Source organism: Mauremys reevesii, linkage group 4, assembly GCF_016161935.1.
Source record: "Mauremys reevesii isolate NIE-2019 linkage group 4, ASM1616193v1, whole genome shotgun sequence".
Taxonomy (NCBI): domain Eukaryota; kingdom Metazoa; phylum Chordata; order Testudines; family Geoemydidae; genus Mauremys; species Mauremys reevesii.
In genome coordinates, this window is record NC_052626.1 from 111329100 (window position 1) to 111348412 (window position 19313).

A 19313-nucleotide genomic window follows, 5' to 3' on the forward strand; every position below is an offset into this window, starting at 1 on the left:
CCTCTTTGTGCATCATCACTTTCACTGTTTCTACCTCAGAGTCAGTTTGATTTGCTGAGAAAACGTATAAATATTAACAAGGAGGCAGAAAAAACATTAATCTTTTTTGAAGGAAATTTTTTTTAATCTCCTTTAATATATTGAATGCTAAAGTTTAAACACTAACCAGTGGGAATTAGGAGAAAACTTCCCCCCAGGGTGAAATTATTCCATAATTGTCCACTTGGGTTTCTTGCATCTCTTTCTGAAGCAACTGATACTAGCCAGTGTCAGAGACAGGATGGTGGGCTAGGTAGACCAGTGGCTTGATGTGATATAGTCAATGCTACTTTATTCTATAGAAATTGAAATTTTGTTATTGTTTGGTGTTTGTATTAAGTAGCACTTACGCCCCCAACTGAGATCAAGCGCTGTACAAACTCGTAAGAAGAGCTTACAATCTACACAGACAAGAGGTGGGAGAGGAAACAGGCATAGAGAGAGGAAGTGACTTGCCCAAGGTCACACAGCTGGACAGTGGGAGACATGGGAATAGAACCCAGGTTTGCAGTGCCGCTTTAAAACCTATTTCTTCTTCGAGTAGTGTCCCTGTGGGCTGAGCCCTTGATTGGAGATTTTCAGTTAGCAGTGTCTGTTCGGCCCGTGCATGCGCCCTATGCCTCCTCATGCCAGAAACCGAGGCGCTGTGTGTGTGTGTGTGGGGGGGGTGAACTGCCCGTAGATCCTTCTCAGTCACCTTGCCTTGAGAGGGAGCCTGGTGTGCCCACCTTGAGCGTGCCTTGCCACTTCTAATATTTCTATAGTGATTAAGATAGTTTATCTAGTTAGTTAGTTGTTAGCATAGTTATAGATAGTCAGTACAGGATTGTTTTACTCCTTTCTTACCCTTTGGGGAGACTTATTTTTTCCTGGCAGGGCATAGCTGGCTTGCCAGGCTTCAGATGTAGCCTCTCCTGCTGAGAGGCTATCCCTGTGAGCAACGGTCGCTCTAAGGGTGTCCATTACTTGGAGGAGTCCCACGTCTCCCAGAAATGCAACTTCTGCCTGGCCCTCAAATGCAGGGCACGGAAAACCAGAAAGATTAAACTCAGACAGTTAATGATGGATTGCTCCCTCCAGCTAGCTTCTGAGTCAGGTCAGGCGTCACCCCCTCCCCCACCAACATACATCTGTCTCTGGACAGGTCTGGCACTGCTTCTACCTCAGCACAGGCTTCCTCTAAGAAAGGGAAGACTTCCAAAAAGAGGCGCGTGGATTCTCTCCTCAAGGAGCCAGCTCCAAGAAAGTCCACGTCCCTGGCAAGATCTATGGTCTCTGAAGCCTCAACCTCTTTACTTGATACCGTTAAGTGGAAGGACTCTGCAGCACTGCGAGTACTCGAGGAAAAGTCCCAGAGCATGAAGGAGAGAGACTGCTGTGTTAGAGCCTCGGTACCTTCTACAGCAAAGAGAGCAAGAATAGACACTTGGGACTGGCACCATTGAAGTCAGCCCAGCCTTTGGGACCCATGCATGCAGCACCCTCGGCACTGAGCAAGGGGCAGCGCCAGATACCATCCGCGTCTACTTTGGAATGCCCACCATCAGCAGTACTGTTGGCTTCAGCAACCATGGCCATAGCTACTATTTGATAGCACAAGAGTTCAGATATAATAAAGACCTGTTGATAACAGAAGAACTGGAGTCTCCACTCCTTATGGGTACCAAGCATCTCCCTGTAAAGAGTCCCTGATCTCTGGACTACCATCCTTTGGCACCGCAGGACTCTCCACCGTTTTGTGCAAGTGGTACTCCTCTGGATGAGATGGAGGAGGATGAAGGAGACTTCCAGTCGGTTTCCTCTATTTCTGTTCAGAGTTCTAGCATATCCCTTCAGGAACCCATTTTCTGAAAGGCATAGGGAAGATCGAGCTCATTATCCAGGGTGGTGGAACCAACCTTACATGCCACTCCCAGGAATCTGTACTAGGACCAGTGCTATTCAACATATTCATAAATGATTTGGAAAAAGTGGCAAGCAGTGAGGTGGCAAATTTTGCCTACAATACAAAATTACTCAAGATAGTTAAATCTAAAGCAGACTGCAAAGAGTTACAAAGGGATCTCACAAAACTGGGTGACTGGGCAACAAATTTGCATTTATCAACATTGAATTTCATCTGCCAAGTAATGCACATTGGAAAACCCAATCCCAACTACTCATGCAAAATGATGGGGTCTAACTTAGCTGTTACCACTCAAAAAAGAAATCTTGGAGTCATTGTGGATAGGTCTCTGAAAACATCCACTCAATGTGCAGCAGCAGTCAAAAAAGCTAACAAATGGTTCACCTACACCTTGAATACTGCGTGCAGTTCTGGTCACCCCATCTCAAAACTGATATATTAGAATTGGAAAAGGTACAGAGAATGGTAACACAAATTATTAGGGGTATGGAACAGCTTCTGTATGAGGAGAGATTAAAAAAGACTGAGACTTTTCAGCTAAGAAAAGGGGAAACTAAGAGGGATATGATAGAGGTCTATACAGTCATGACTGATGTGGAGAAAGTGAATAAGTAAGTGTTGTTTAGCCCTTCACATAACACAAGAACCAGGGGTCACCCAAAGAAATTAATAGGGAGCAGGTTTAAAACAAACTAAAGGAAATATTTCTTCACACAGTGCTCCATCAACCTGTGGAACTCATTGCCAGGGGATGTTGTGAAGGCCAAAACTATAATAGGGTTCAAAAAAGAACTAGATAAGTTCTTGGAGGAAAGGTCCGTCAATGGTTATTAGCCAAGAAGGTCAGGGATGCAACCCCATGATCTGGGGCATCCCTAGCCTCTGATTGACAGAGGCTAGGAGTGGATGACAGGGGATGGATCACTGGATAATTGCCCTGTTCTGTTCATTTCCTCTGAAGCACCTGGCATTGACCATTTTTGTAAGATGGGATACTGGGCTAGGGGGACCATGGTCTGACCCAGTATGACCGTTATGTTCTAGATCCAGCATGGGACTTGGTTTTGCAGTACTATCTGCAGTTCTGGACTCTGTTCCGAAACTCCCTCCTCCATCTGGCAAGACTGTTCAGAAGTTACTTGGAGTGGAGCACCCATAAGGACACTCCTCAAAGAAGAGGTCACTCGCTTTGTGCAGTAACTGTGGTTCTTTGAGATGTCTCTCTCTATGCGTGCTCCACTACCCACCTCCCCTACCCCTTTCCCTCTTCTTTGGACTGATCTTTAGGTGATGTCTGGGTGGAGAAGGAATTGAGGGCAGTTCACTTGCACACTCCTGTATAGCCTTGGTATCCAACATGAGGAGGCATAGGGCGCATGAATGGACACTGCTAACCGGAACTCTCCGATCAAGGGCTCGAGAGCCGCAAGCACACTTCAAGTGAAGCACCCGCTGAGGGACGCATCTCGAAGAACCGCATGTACTGCACAAAATGACTAATCTCTTCTTCCTGTTAGTTTTGTAATGTGTCGTGTGTCATTTCTGTCTGGTCTGGGGAGTTACTGTTCTTTGCTCCAGCTTTGGAGTGATGCACTTGGGCATGTTGCCCTAATTTGTAATAAAAGAAACTTTAATCATGTTGTATCTTGTAAGTACATGATGGGTAACAACTCGGCATGGGCTGCAGTGTATATATAACAGCTAATCACGTAAGGCCTTACCCTAGTCTAGCTCACAAGTCTGTTCTAGAGAGAGCACGTTAAGGCCCTGTCTGTGCTGTAGACACACAGTTGCATTGTGGGATCTGGTTACGTCATGACTTTGTCTTGTAGAGGCGAGTGAGCTGTGCTTTGACTATGTTCCTGGTCTGCATTACAGCCCAAAGGCTGTCTCATGTTTCAGGAACCCTGTTAAGTATTATTCAGTCCCCATCCTTGTAATGGGCTTGTCTTCATGAGGAAAATTAAGTAGGAGTTGAGGTAACCAGCATGATGCTAAATCCCTCTTAGCAGTCAGTATAGACAGGGCTGAGTTGTGGTGAGTAAACCCTGCTGAAACAATGTTAAACCCAACTCCTTCCTGTGTATGCTGATTGTAAATCTATTCTATTTAAGTTCTTGTACCATCTTTTCCCTGTAGTATCTGAACACCTTCCGGTTGTGCACTAACCACCGTGATTAACATGTGTCATGAGTGGTTCATTCTGTGTCATCCTTGGTGCTGCACTCACCCCTGTGCGTTGCTAGGACTTCTGGAGTCATATTCCATGGGTTTTTTTGTGCTGCAGTGAGCTGAGCTGTTCCTATGATACCTTCCCAGTGAATTGTGGGGGAACTTGTCTGTTGTATTGGGCACACGGGAATCATGTGAAGGGCACCGGAGGATTATTGGCACTCAAGTAACAGCCTGTGTCCTCCCTGCAAAACTGGTGGGTTGCTAGCTTGAGGGAAAACGGAACCTGAGGTCTAATGAACCAAGCCCCTCCCCCCACATGCCAGCCTCTCCAGGTTTAAAGCACCACTAAATTCAGGTGAGAGGCTGTGGGTGTGGATGGGAGGTGGGGTTAAAAGTAATCGTTAAGCAAGCACCTGGGTTAACTAATGAAATCATCCCCTATAAGAACTGAACCATATTGGGGGTTGTGAGTTATTACGTGGGGATTGCGAGCTGTCAGCCTCCACCCTCAAACCTCGCTTTCCCTCCAGCATTTATAATGTTAAACATGAAAAAAGATGTTTTTTAATTTATAGAGGGGGGTCACACTCAGCGGCTTGCTGCATGAAAGGTGTCACCAAGGCAGAACTTTGAGAACCACCGCTGTAGCAAATCCCTTAAAATGACAAAAGCCATTACAAGTGAGACTGCTCGAAAAATAGTAAATGTTCTCCAGGAAAACTGTTGCATTAAATGAAAACTTTCTATTGTTTTTTGAAATTTTTGTTTGTTTTCAAACAAAAAAAAATCATTTTGATTCTAATCTAAATGAAAAATTCTGGTCCCCATCTCCCTCCACCTCCCAAGTGATTTTTCCACTGATAAAGGAGAGGAGAAAGGAAAAAAAGATAGAGAATTGTGGGGGAAGGGAGGGAATCCTACAAAAATATTTTGTTTATTTAGAAACAAAACAAAATTAAAATGTATAATTTGAGGTCAATTTTTGAAAACACGCAAGCTTTCCTTGAACTATTTTTCATAAAAGCTATTTTTCACTTAACTCCCTCCCCACCTTCTTGATGGAAATACAACAGCCAGCTCTAGTTAGAATTCTGTATTGGCAATGCACTTGTAACTTCTGTGCTCTAACATGCGATTGTCAGCATCATCTGGCCTTTTGTAAAGTGCTCTGCTGCAGAGGACTAGCGCAGAGCAAGTGTGCAGTGTTCCATGTACAAACTGTGTACAGTACGGCTGTGATTATCCAGCACCCAGAACCTCCACATTACTGGGACCAGTGGAGTCTGAGGTGCTGCTATGATGCATCTGAGCTTGGGAGGAGCATCAGGAACATGTGGGTCCTCGAGCCTCCCTGATCAGTTACTGAGCACCTCCTCTTTGAAATCTGCAGCTTCAAACTGGGGACTGTAGCCTTGCTTCCAAAAAGCAAGGTTTGTATAATCAAGGCTGCACTGAGAGCTGGTGAAACAACCCACCTCTTTTTCCTGTAGGAAAAAATGTTTATCCACAGGAAATTTAAAAACAGAATAGTTAGGTTTGGGATTTTTGGTGAGTTTTATTCACCCTTTTTCTGACACTTTTTAACCTTTCTCCACCTCTTTCCAGTGGAGAAAAATGGGATGTACAAAGGGGAGAAAGGGAGGAAATCCCTGAAAGAAGAAAAGGAACATTTTCAACTTCTGAAACCCAAAACAATATTTTAAGTTAAAACAAAAATTTCTATTTAGAAATTCCCCAGGGGTGGGATATTTTTGTCATAGGAATTGAAATTTTCCACAAATAATTTTAGTTTTACCAAAAAACTCATTTTGGGGGGGCAGCAAAGCTTTCTGTAAACTGCTGCTCTCCCAAACTGCTGACCAGCTCTCATCGGAGGGGCTGAAGGCTGATATCACTTGATGAAGAGCTTTTATTTTGCTAGAGCAACAGTGCCGTCTAGTGAGATTCTGTATAAACTACTTTATTGTATTCAGTGGGACTGTCACCAGGCGTGCAATAACTTCTACTCCATGAAATGGGAGTATATAGGATGGAAGGTATCATTGACATGAAATCATTAATAATGCTAAGAGGGCTGCCAAAAACTAAAGTGGCCTTCAGGCAATTCAGGAGATTCAATATTAACATGAAGCCACCTTCACTGTCTCCAGGGCTTTGGGTCAAGCCCCGTTCTGGTATTGATTGAGCTCATAGGTGCCGACTCTGTTGGTGCTCCGAGGCTGGAGCACCCATGGGAAAAATTAATGGGTGCTCTGCACCCACCGGCAGCCAAGCCCCCCTCCTCCCCCCCACGTGCACTGTGTCCTCACTCCTCCACCTACCTCCCAACATTTCCCACCCAGCCACTGCCGAACAGCTGTTCGGCAGTATTAGCATGCTCTGGGAGGGAGGGAGAGGAGCGGGATGGTGGTGCATTTTGGGGAGGAGGCAGGGCTGGGGTGGGGATTTGGAGAACGAGTTGGAATATTGACAGGGAGAGGGAGGAGTTGGGGCGGGGACTTTGGGGAAGGGGTGGGGGCAGGTCTGGGGGCAGAGTGGGGGTTGAGCACCCACCGGAAAGCAGGGAAATCGGCACCTATGATTGAGCTGCTCAACTTCAGTTCCAGGAGCATTAAATGCACTCTCCAAAAAATGTCTCTGGTATCATTGTTCAGCTAAGGATAATCCCCTACTCTGTCACGGGTATCTGTAGTGGGGCTAGATTCATAGATTCCAATGCCAGCAGAGAACAGCGCAACCATCTAGTCTGGCCTGTATAATGCAGGCCATAGAAGTTCCCCAAAATAATTCCTAGAGCATGTCTTTTTAGAGAAGCATCCAGTCCTGATACAAAATGGTCAGCGATGAAGAATCCACCACAACCCTTGAGAAATTGTTCCATTGGGTAATTATGCCCCCCATTAAACATTTGTCTTGTATCTAGTCTGAGTGTGTCTAGCTTCAATTTCCATTCATTGAATCGTGTGATACCTTTCTCTGCTAGACAAGAGACCATTATTTAATATTTGTTCCCCATGTAGTTACTTACAGACTGTAATCAAATCACCCCTTAACTTTCTCTTTATTAAGCTAAATAGATTGAGCTCTTTAGGTTTATCATTATAAGGCAGATTTTCTAATCTTTTCTTGCGGCTCTTCTGTGAACTCTCTCCAATTTATCAACATCCTTCTTGAACTGTGGACCCCAGAACAGGACACCGTGTTCCAGCAGTGGTTACACCAGTGCCAAATACAGAGATAAAATAGCTGCTTTACTCCTATTCAAGATTCCCCTATTTATGCATCCCAGGATCATGTTGGCCCTTTTGGCCCCAGCATCGCTCTGGGAGCTCGTGTTCAGCTGATTATCCACCACAACCCCCAGATTTTTTTCCAGAGTCACTGCTTCCCAGGATAGTGTCTCCCATCATGTAAGTATGGCCGATATTCTTTATTCCTAGATGTAGACATTTACATTTAGTTGTATTAAAATGCATATTGTTTGCTTGTGCCCAAGTTATCAAGTGATCCAGATTGCTCTAAATTAGTGACCAGCCTCCTCATTATTTACCAATTGTTGTGTCCTTTGCAAACTTTATCAGTGATGATTTTGTCATCTTCCAGCTCATTGGTAAAAATGTTATAGGACCAAGAACAGATCTCTATGGGACCCCACTAGAAACATACCATCTCATTGATGATTACCCTGTTAACAATTACATTGAGATCTGTCAGTTAGCCAGATTTTAATCTATTTAATATGTGCCATATTAATTTTATATTCTAGCTTTTTTTTTTTTAAATCAACATGTCATGTGGTACCAAGTAAAATGCTTTATGGAAGTCTAAGTCTATTACATTAGCACTATTACGATTACAAGTTCGGTTGATAAAGGTATAGAAAAAGATATCAAGTTAATTTGATAGAATCTGTTCTTCATAAACCCATGTTGATTATTAATTATATTATCCTCATTTAATACAACACAGACCCAGGTCTGAACCACGCCCCCCAAAGCTGCAGGCTTTAAGTGAAAACCACTCAGCAGGTTACCTAACTCCAGCACCCATACACCCAGTTCCCAATGGGATCTAAACCCCAAATAAATCTGTTGTACTCTGTATAAAGCTTATAGAGGGTAAACTCATAAATTGTCCACCCTCTATAACACTGAGAGAGAGAGATGCACAGCTGTTTGCTCCCCCAGGTATTAATTACTTTGGGTTAATGAATAAAATTACTCTTTTTAAATATAAAAAAGTAGGATTTAAGTGGTTCCAAGTAATAACAGACAGAACAAAGTAAAAAGAAAGAGGAGTACTTGTGGCAAATTTGTTAGTCTCAAGTACTCCTCCTTCTTTTGGTTGATGCAGACTAACATGGCTACCACTGTGAAACCAAAACAAACTAAATTACCAAGCAAAATAAAACAAAACATGCAAGTCTAAGGGCTGGTCCACACTAAGAAGTGGGGTCGAACTAGGGTACGCAAATTCAGCTACGTGAATAGCGTAGCTGAATTCGAAGTACCCTAGTTCGAACTACTCACCCGTCCAGACACCGCGGAATCGAAGTCCGCGGCTCCAAGGTCGACTCCCCCACCGCCATTTGCAGTGGTGGAGTACCGGAGTCGACCGCGGCGCTTCCGGAGTTCGAACTATCGCATCCAGATTAGACGCGATAGTTCGAACTCCGAGAAGTCGAACTCACCGCGTCGACCCGGCTGGTAAGTGTAGACTAGCCCTAAGCCTAATACATTTAAGAAACTGAATACAGGTAAATCTCACCCCCAGAGATGTTCCAATAAGCGTCTTTCACAGACTAGACTCCTTCTTAGTCTAGGCCCAATCCTTTCCTCTGGTACAGTTCTTGTTAGTTCCAGTTCAGGTGGTAACTGAGGGTTTTCTCATGACTGCCACCTCCTTTGTTCTGTTCCATTCCCTTTTATAGCTTTGGCACAAGGTAGGAATCTTTTGTCTCTCTGGGTCCCTACCCCTCCTTCTAAATGGAAAAGCACCAGGTTTAAGATGTATTCCAGTACCAGGTGATATAGTCACATATCCCAAGCCTCCATTCTTTCTGGCCTGACTCACACGAACACAGGAAGGCTTACAAGTAAATAGAGCCATTTACAACCAATTGTTATAGATAATGGGAGCCATCAAGATCCTACGCCACCATTAATGGTCCACACTTTGCATAATTACAATAGGACCTCAAAGTAATACTTCATATTTCTAGTTTTAGACACAAGAATGGTACATTCATACAAATAGGATGAATACACTCAGTAGATTATAAGCTTTGCAATGATATCTTACAAGAGGCTTTTTGCATGAAGCATATTCAAGTTACATCATATTCACACTTATAAACATATTTCCATAAAACATATGGAATGCAACATCACACCATTGATTTATAAATGTCTAACTGTAATAGCTGCTGTTTAACATATCCAGAAATACCAGTGGAATGGAAAGTGTTATCATCATCACATGATGAGACTATCATCTGTTTTTTCCCAGATCCATTACAGAAATATTTATGGATCACTTTTGCCTTTTCTATATTATTACTATTGATAATTCTGCTATTTCCATTCTGTCAAGCTTCCACTGTGGGCTCTGGGTCTCTATCCCTCACCCAGTGACCATAGTAACTCTGCATGCAGGAATGACATCCTGTTTCTTACTTCTGGATGCTTGTTTCCCTGCCCCCAGCAGTCTGTTACTATTCCTGTGAGGCCCATAGGCTCCCAACCAACCCTTCCTATGGAAACTGCCTTGTCTCCAGCTAACTCTTCAGTTCTATTTCACCCTCATCTCTGGACATCCATGGAATCTACCATGTTAGCTGGACATCTTCCCCATGCAGGTCAGATGCTCCAAGGAGCAGAGTGGGCTCATGCCCCAAGGAGCCTCTGCTGACCTTTTAGCAGTTGTACTGTATGACTGCAGGGAGTGGAAAGATAGATCTGCAGGTTCTGGGAGAGGAGAAAGGGAATCCCCACCAAACGGAAAAATGGGGCAGAGATGGGTTCTCTGGCATCCAAAATCTCCCCATTTAATTGATGCCTGGTGGAAAAGCTGCTGGAATTAGGGTGTGTGCTGAGAAGGAAAAAAATGGGATCGTGAAGGTCTGGCTATGGAAAGGCAATTCCCCCAGAGAGAGTTAAGTGCCTCAGAATAATGGCGGTGTTACTACTGTGGTATTCACTGGAAGTGAGGATGGTGGAGATGGAGCCCTTCAGCGCCGTGTAGTGCCTTTGCATTCAGCCCGTTTGTACTGATGGGAGATCCCCACCTGATGCCTATTTTGTGGGGTCAGTGTGTGAGGCGCTGGTGGCCTGAGTGCAGTTCGGCGAGAACAGGCATCCCAGTCATTAAACTTACCGTTACAATTGCTGAACTCTCCTCTGCCCCCTAGAAGTCGAGGGTCATGCTGGCTGACACTACACATGCTGTAGATGAATACAGGCCTTCTGGGGCCCTCAGTCTGGCACCTTTCCCCATCCTGGATAGTCTGCTAAGGGCCTCTTCTCATTCCCTTGCCTTGGCCCTTTGACCGGCCCACCCACCCCTGTGCTGTTTCTCTTTGTCCTCTGCATTTAGCTGAATTCTGTGTTATGGCCCTGCCCCTCTGTCAAGAGGGAGGTGGTTAGATTTTTCTTTGGGGGCTCTGCCCATTTACTAGAGCTTAAATAGGCCAGGCTTGGTGAGAGTTCCATGCTTGGAGACCCCAGTGGTTCCCTTGTATTGTCCCTTTGACCCCATGCCCATTCCTGTACCTTTGTCCTGTCCCTCTTCTGAGGGGTGACCAATGATGTTCCTGTGAGTGAGCACTTTCCAAGGCCCTCTCTTCTTCTCTGAGGTCCAATAGACTGGCACCTTACTTTCCTGCATCCCCAATAGCGTAGCTTCTATGGTGAGCGTGAATCCAGAGACAATCGGATCACTGCTATATTCACTTATGAATACAGGGTAATGGGAGCAGAGGAAGGAATAAGTTTGACTACAGTTTTTACAGTCAGCAGCCATTGCTTACCTGCTACTTTGAATGTCTTCATGTAGACTTCTTATGTGGATTGGAGCCTTCCAAGATCCATTGTCACTTAAGTGCTTCTTGCTTGGGCACTTAATTTGCACATTCTTTTCTCAAGAAGCTGACCAAATGCTTTACAAAGGCTACTTAAAAATCAAGCCAGTACACAACCAATATTCATAACTTCAAATACAAAAATGATACATGCATACAAATAGGATTAATAGATTAAGTAGATCTTAACCTTTACAGAGATATATTACATGGCATATGTAGCATAAAACATATGCTAGTTATGTCATATATACATTCATAAGCATATTTCCATAAAGCTTTATGGGAGGCACCGTCACACTTGTAACAACCTTTTCTGTACTTGAAAACTGTTATCGTGTCCCCTCTCTTTTCCCTTCTCCAGACTAAACATACCCAGCTTTTTCAAGCTTTCCTCATAGGTCCTGTTTTCTAGACCCTTAATCATTTTTGTTGCTTTCCTCGGGACTTTCTCCAATTTGTCCACATCTTTCCTGAAATGTGGCACCCAGAACTAGACACAATACTCCAATTGAGGCCTAATCAGCACGGAGTACAGTGGAAGAATTACTTCTTGTGTCTTTCAGAGTAGTAGCTGTGTTAGTTTGTATCCACAAAAAGGATAGGAGACATTGTGGCACCTTAGAGACTACACTCCTGATACATACCAGACTGATGTTTGCTTTTTTTGCAACAGTGTTACCCTGTTGACTCATCTGTAGCTTGTGAGCCACTATGCCCCCGGATCCCTTTCCACAGTAGTTGTTCCTAGGCAGTCATTTCCCATCTTGTATGTGTGCGACTGATTGTTCCTTCCTAAGTGGAGTACTTTGTATTTGTCCTTATTGAATTTCATCCTATTTACTTCCGACCATTTCTCCAGTTTGTCCAGATCATTTTGAATTTTAACCCTATCCTCCAAAGCACTTGCAAACCCTCCCAGCTTGGTATCATCTGCAAACTTAATCAGTGTACTCTCTATGCCAATATCTAAATCATTTATGAAGATATCGACCAGAACTGGGCCCAGGACTGATCCTTGTGGGACCTCACTCATTATGCACTTCCACCATGACTATGAACCACTGATAATGGTTTTCCAGCCAGTTATACACCCACCTTATAGTAGTTCCATCCAGGTTATATTTCCCTAGTTTGCTTATGAGAAGGTCATGGGAGACTGTATCAAAAGCTTTACTCTAAAGTCAAAATATATCATATCTACTGCTTCCACCCATCAACAAGGCTTGTTACCCTGTCAAAGAAAGCTGTTAGGTTGGTTTGACATGATTTGTTCTTGACAAATCCATGCTGACTGTTACTGATCACCTTTATTATCTTCTAGATCAGGGGTTGGCAACCTACGGCACATGTGCCAAAGGTGGCACACGAGCCGATTTTTAATGGAATGCGAAGGTCCCACCCGCTGGCCCCACTCAGCCCTCTGCCAGCCTGGGTGAATGGAACCGCAGGCTGGCGGCTGAGACCCCGGCTGGCAAGAGGCCAGCAGCCGGAACTGGAACCCAGAGCCGGCCAATGCTGGGGCACAGTGCATGGCGCACTCCCAGCTTGGGGGCTGCTGGCTGCCGGAACTCTCCTGCATGCTGGCGCCGGCAGCTGAAGCAGCAGGCCGTCAGGCAAGTGAAAGGAGCCAGCGGGAGGTGCGATGGAGGTGTCCGCATCCCAGCCTGTCCTGCTGCCCCTCTCTTGCCACTGTGGCTGGACACCAGGGCACTGCAGGCACATGCCATCCCTGCGGCCCCTGGGGGAAGGGAGTGGCAGGCCAGACGGTCTTCTGCAGGGCCGGCTCCAGTATTTTTGCTGCCCAGAGCAGAGAAAAAAAAAAAGTCGCGATCTTCAGTCTTCGGCGGCTGGTCCTTCCCTCAGTGAGGGACCCACCGCCGAAGAGCCGGACGTGCCCCGCCCTCCATTGGCCGCCCCAAGCACCTGCTTGCTGGGCTGGTGCCTGGAGCCGGCCCTGGTCTTCTGCTGCCGCCCCCCATTTGCCTGCAGATGCAGTGCCCCCACACAGCTGGCCCACAGCTCCCTTGGCAGAAACAGGAACAGCGTGGGGTAGGGACCCATCCACCATCCAGGTAACCCGGCCAGCCCCAAGTCCCTGTCCCCCTATACCCCCCAGTCTCCTGCCCTGAAGCCCTCACGCCACCCAACCCTGACTCCTACACCACCCCCATGCTCCCAGCCCTGACTCCTGCACCATCCACATCCCCACCCCCTGTCCTGATCCCTCCTGCACCCCAACCCCTTGCTCTGAGCTCCTCCCCCCCCCCGGGGGGGGGGGTTGTAATACGACAGTACCTGTAAGAAATTTAAGTTACTTTTATCCCTGCTGGAACCCCAGACCAGCAGTTGACTGAGCGGGGCCAGTGGCAGGCTGAGAGGCTTAGCCCGCTGCCGGTCTGGGGTTCCGGCCGCCAGCCCCCCTGCCAGCCGGTGTCCAGACATTTGGCCCCGCTCAGCCCACTGCTGGCCTGGGGTACCGGCAGCCAGCCCAGGCCTCTGCTCTTGGCCTCAGCCACTCCCTGCTGTGGCGCACATTGGAAAACTCAGCAAGGAAAAGGATCACACTATACTGATAAGATCGGCATTTTAATTTTATTTTAAATGAAGCTTCATAAATATTTTAAAAACCTTATTTACTTTAAATACAACAATAGTTTGTTTATATAATATAGACTTATAGAGAGACACCTTCTAAAAACATTAAAATGTATTGCCGGCACGCAAAACCTTAAATTAGAGTGAATAAATGAAGACTCGGCACACCACTTCTGAAAGGTTGCCGACCCCTGTTCTAGATGTTTGCAAATTGGTGGTTTGATTATTTGCTCCATTTTCTTTCTGGATACTGAAATTATGCTCACTGAGCTGTAATTCCCCAGGTTGCACTTATTTACCTTTTATAGATTGGCACTATATTTACCCTCTCCCACTCCTCTGGGATTCTTCCATCGTCCATGAGTTCTTGAAGATAATTGCTAATGGCTCAGATAGCTCCTCAGTCAGCTCCTTGAGTATTCCAGGATGTATTTCATCAGGTCCATAGGACATCAAACTTGTCTAAGTAATTTTAACTTGTTCTTTCTCTATTTTAGCCTCAGTGAATGCCAGTGAAAACGAGGTAGGATCTATGTCAGATGTCCAATCGCTATTAACCTTTTTGGTAAAAACGGAAGCAAAAAGGGCATTTTGAACTTCTACCATTTTTCCATTTTCTGTTATTGTCCTTCTCCATAGGCAGCAGGTTATATATACCTGCGGTGCCCGGGCTCCAGGAATATTCAGGGCCAGGTGCCCTGCTCCAGCAATATTTGGAGCTGGGTCTCTCCCCCGGCCCTGCCTGGATCGGGCCCTGGGCCCCGCGGGCCTCCCCCCGCCCCACCCACCCCGCCGCGTCCCTGCTTAGAGCAGGTCCCAGCCCCCGCCTGTCACACACCCCCACGTGTCCTCCCCCCACCCCGTCGCACCGTGTCCCTGCCTGACTAAAAGCAGCAGCGCCTCTCCCCTGCCTACTGGAGCTGTCAGAGATCGGCTCCCGGCAGAATGGCTGTCTGCTGCCCCAGGGTCCTAGTGCCTGCCCTCCACTAATGGCAAGGCAGGCTGCCCTTACCCTGAGCCTCTCCAATGCCCCAAACCCTCAGCCCCAGCCCAGAGCCCTCATCCCCCCACACCCTAATCTTCAGCCCCAGCCAGAGCCCTCATCCCCCCGCACCCTAATCCTCATCCCCAGCCCTGAGTGCCCCTGCATCATGAACCCCTCATCCCCCCGCACCCGAATCCTCAGCCCCAGCCAGAGCCCTCATCCCCCGCACCCTAATCCTCAGTCCCAGCCCTGAGCCCCCCCGCATCATGAACCCTTCATCCCCCAGTCCCAGCCAGAACCCTCATCCCCTCCCCCCTTAATCCTCTGCCCCAGCCCTGAACCCCACTGCACAACATGAACCCCTCATCCCCCCGCACCCTAATCCTCTGCCCCAGTCCTGAGCCTCCCTCCACAGCATGAACCCCTCAGCCCCAGCCAGAACCCTCATCCCCTCACACCCTAATCCTCTGCCCCAGCCCTGAGCCCCTGCATCATGAACACCTCAGCACCAGCCAGAGTCCTCATCCCCACACCCCAACCCTCTGCCCTGAGCCCCCTCCTGCATCATGAATCCCTCAGCCCCACAGCCCTCACCCCGTACTCCCTCCTATCCCCAAACTCCCTCCCAAGAAGGTGCACCCCCTCCCCCTTCCCACACACCCCTTCCCAACCCCAAACTCCGTCCCAAAGCCTGCACCCTTCACCCCCTCCTGCACATCCACCCCCTGCCCCAGCCCAGAGCCTGCACCCAGCACCCAAACTCCATCCCAAAGCCTGCACCCTGCACCCTAATCCCCAGCCCAGGATCTGCACCCCAGACCTCCCCCGCCGAGCCCCCTCCCAGAGCCTTAGGCAGGTGGGGGCGGAGTTTGGGGGGGTGGAGTTGGGGGGTGGGTTCTGGGCACCACCAAAATTTCTACAAACTTGCCACCCATGTCCTTCTCCCTTCAGTGAGTAATGGGCCGACCCTGTCATTGGTCTTTCTCTTGTTTCTAATGTGTTTGTAGAATGTTTTCTTGTAACCCTTCGTGTCTCTAGCTAGCTTAATCTTATTCTGTGCCTTGGCCTTTCTAACTTTGCCCCTACATGCTTCTGTTGGTTTTTTTTATATTCATCCTTTATCATTTGATCTAGTTTCCACTTTTTGTGAGACTCTTCTTTGAGTTTCAGATCATTAAAGATCTCCTGGTTAAGCCATACTTCCTGTCTTTCATACGCAGTGGTATAGTTTGCTCTTGTGCCCTTAATAATGTCACTTGCCAGTTTTTCAAACTCTCTCAAACTGTTTTCCCCCTTGGACTTGCTTCCCATGAGATCCTACCTACCAACTGCTGAGTTTGCTAAAGTCTGCCTTCTCGAAATCCATTATCTTTATTCAGCTGTTTTTCCCTCCTACCATTCCTTAGAATTGTGAACTCTTACCATTTCATGATCACTTCTACCCAAGCGCCTTTCCACTTTCAAATTCTCAACCAGCTCCTGTCTGTTTGTCAAAATCAAATCTAGACAAGCCTCTCCCCTAGTTGCTTTCTCCACCTTCTGAAATAAAAAATTGTCTCCATCACCAAGTCCTGTGCTTTGGATGATTGTTAGTTTGTTTTGTTTTTTAAAAGCCTCATCCATCTCTTCTTCCTAGTTAGGTGGTCTGGAGCATAGGCGCCAACTTTCCCCAGTGCCGGTGGGTGCTCGTGCCCCCCTTTCCCTGGCCCTGCCCCCATTCCAACCCCTTCCCCAAAGTCCCTGCCCCAACTCCGCCCCCTCCCTGCCCCGATTGGACCCCTTCCCCAAATCCCTGCCCCAGGCCTGCCTCTTCCCCGAGTGTGCCACATTCCCCCTCCTACCCTCTCCCTCCCAGCCACGTGAAACAGCTGTTTTGCGGCGCAAGCACTGGGAGCTGGGGGCAAAAGTTGGCATGCAGCGCGCTCAGGGGAGGAAGTGGAGGCAGAGCAGAGGCGGAGGTGAGCTGGGCGGGGGGAAGCTTCCGGTGGGGTGCTGAGCACCCACGGAGTCAGTGCCTATGGTCTGGAGTAGACCCTATCATGACATCACTCTTGTTTTTTTAACCTTTTTTATCCTTATCCAGAGACTTTCAAGAAGACTATCTCCTATTTCCATCTCAACCTCAGTGCAAGTGTTTAGATCTTTGACATACAAGGCAATGCCTCCTCCCTTTTTTCTCTGCTTGTCCTTCCTGAACAAGCTGTATCCTTCTATACCAATAATCCAGTCATGTGAATTATCCCACCATGTCTCTGTGATGCCAATTATGCCATAATTGTGATTATTCACTAGTATTTCTAGTTCTTCCTGTTTATTCCCCATACATTTTGTATTCGTATACAGACATCTAACATACTGCTTTGATTCCCCGCCCCCATGTTCCCTGTTGCCTCTCCTTTGTCCCTGCTATAACTTCTCGTGCTTCCCCTAGATTCCAACCCTTCACCCAGGGCTCCATGGTTTTGATTTATCTGCAGTGTTCTAGGTTGCAGTTTGGAGAAAAAGATCAACGTGTGATTTTTATTTTCTGCACTGGGATGAGGTTGGGTTGTCCTGTAGTTTGGGCTGAAATTGAAAACAGTTTGTAGCACTACTGGCAGTGGTAGCACCTGCTGCCTCATATGTCTCTAGCCCCTGCGGAAGACTCTCTTTTGGACTCCCAGTGCAGCCTTGCTGTGCTGATATAGGAGTTTGTGGGGGAGAAGGAGAGAAGAAATCCTTTGATCCCCCGGCCATCCTTTATTCCCCCTCTCCGTATTGCTCAGTGAGTACTGAGCCAAGCAACTGTACAGTAGCTCCTAACCAAATATCCCTTACAATAATAGCCCAAGTACAGAAATGAGGATGTTGCTGCTTAAACAGTACATGGTGCAATGGACAGCTGCTGAGTATCAGCAATGGCTTGAAGACCAAGATGGTCACAAATGAATCCATTAGCTTCTTAAAGCAGGGGCTTGGGAGCTCAAACTAAGAGGACACTGAAATAACTGTGGGCACCCCTTCTGTCTCTCTCCTGGGCTCACTGGGACCAAGGCTGGCTTGGAGCATCAGGTGTAGCTTAGCCCCACAAAGGTATGGGTTAAATTATTTCACTTTCAGAGGGTGCTTTAAACTTCTGCTTCTGGGACTCCTGTTTTAACAGCAGTGGAGCAAACTCACCTCCCTGTGCCAGGGCCGCCCAGAGAATTCAGGGGGCCTGGGGCAAAGAAATCTTGGGGGCCCCTTCTATAAAAAAATTGCAATGCTATATTCTCCTGGGGGCCCTTGCGGGGCCCACGGCAAATTGCCCCACTTGCTCCCCCCCACGGGTGCCCCTGAGAAAAATAAACCTTCCGCATTTTGGCACAAACCCAGTTTTGAGAAAACTTCTTTACAAGGTATCACTGGTTCTCAGCATCAGCTAGTGCTAAAAGGCACTAAAGCTCATTAAAAGGGCTGGACAAATATTTTCCATCAAAACTTTTTCTGGGATCGAAAACTAGGGGTTTTTAAAAAGCAGGAAAAAAATCACAATGTCTGCTTTCCTTCAAAATTTGTTGTGGTTTTTTTGATTGAAAAGCTGAAATTAGTCTGCCAAAACCTGAACATGGTTTGAGGTTTCAGAAGTGTGTGGCCAAATATTTGCAGCTTGCTGTGTTTGATTGTTTAAAGAAACAATAAAAAAATTCTGCTTAAAAAAAAATCTGAAACTTTTGAACCACCTCAGCTTGTAACCAAACACCTGAGCCCCTCCAGGCAGAGATTTTTCCAGGTTTCTGATACTCTGCTGGCTCCCTTGACTCATATCTGTCTCCTTAACTTTGGGTTCATTTAGCTTAGAACATAAGAACAGCCATACTGGGTCAAACCAAAGGCCATCCTGCCCAGTATCCTGTCTACTGACAATGGCCAATGCCAAGTGCCCCAGAGGGAGTGAACCTAACAGGTAATGATCAAGTGATCTCGCTCCTGCCATCCATCTCCACTCTCTGAGAAACAGGGGCTAGGGACACCATTTGTTACCCATCCTGGCTAATAGCCATTAATGGACTTAACCTCCATGAATTGATCTGTTTCCTAGAGACGGGCTCCATAGGGTCCCTCACAAACTGGAGACGGTTACTGTGGGTTTGTCTTTAGTATAGCTTATGTACATACTCCACGAACTGAGCATTTGAGCTTGTTCCAGAATCTGGGATGAGCCTATGTTGTCAAAACTGAAATGCTTAAAATAGCACATGCATGTGAATGGACACAGGGTGCTAAAATTAAATTAACCCAGGGGTTCTCAAACTGGAGGTCAGGACCCCTCAGCGGGTCACGAGGTTATTACTGGGGGTCGTGAGCTGTCAACCTCCACTTCAAACCCTGCTTTGCCTCCAGCATTTATAATACTGTTAAATATATAAAAAATGTTTTCAATTTATAAGGGGTGGCGGGTCGCACTCAGAGGTTTGCTATGTGAAACGGTCACCAGGACAAAAGTTTGAGAACCACTTGAATTAACCCCTCTGAAACCTCAGGGAATGCAGGGGAGGGGGGTCTCCCTTGAT

At 46.8% G+C, this 19313-nt stretch overlaps 1 protein-coding gene across 3 annotated transcripts in view; it reads left to right on the forward strand.

Annotated features, from left to right (window-relative positions):
• PIDD1 (p53-induced death domain protein 1) overlaps nt 1-19313 on the forward strand; it is an 80064-nt gene that overhangs the window by 27944 nt on the left and 32807 nt on the right. The window contains exon 16 of one of the 3 annotated variants that reach the window (XM_039533462.1): nt 3233-3641. The exons of 1 other annotated variant lie outside the window; for it this stretch is intronic. The gene's annotated coding sequence lies outside the window, so the exon portion shown is untranslated. Of the gene's footprint in view, nt 1-1183; nt 2076-3232; nt 3642-19313 lie in introns of those variants that run through there. One more of the 3 variants, XM_039533463.1, reaches the window with a different exon arrangement.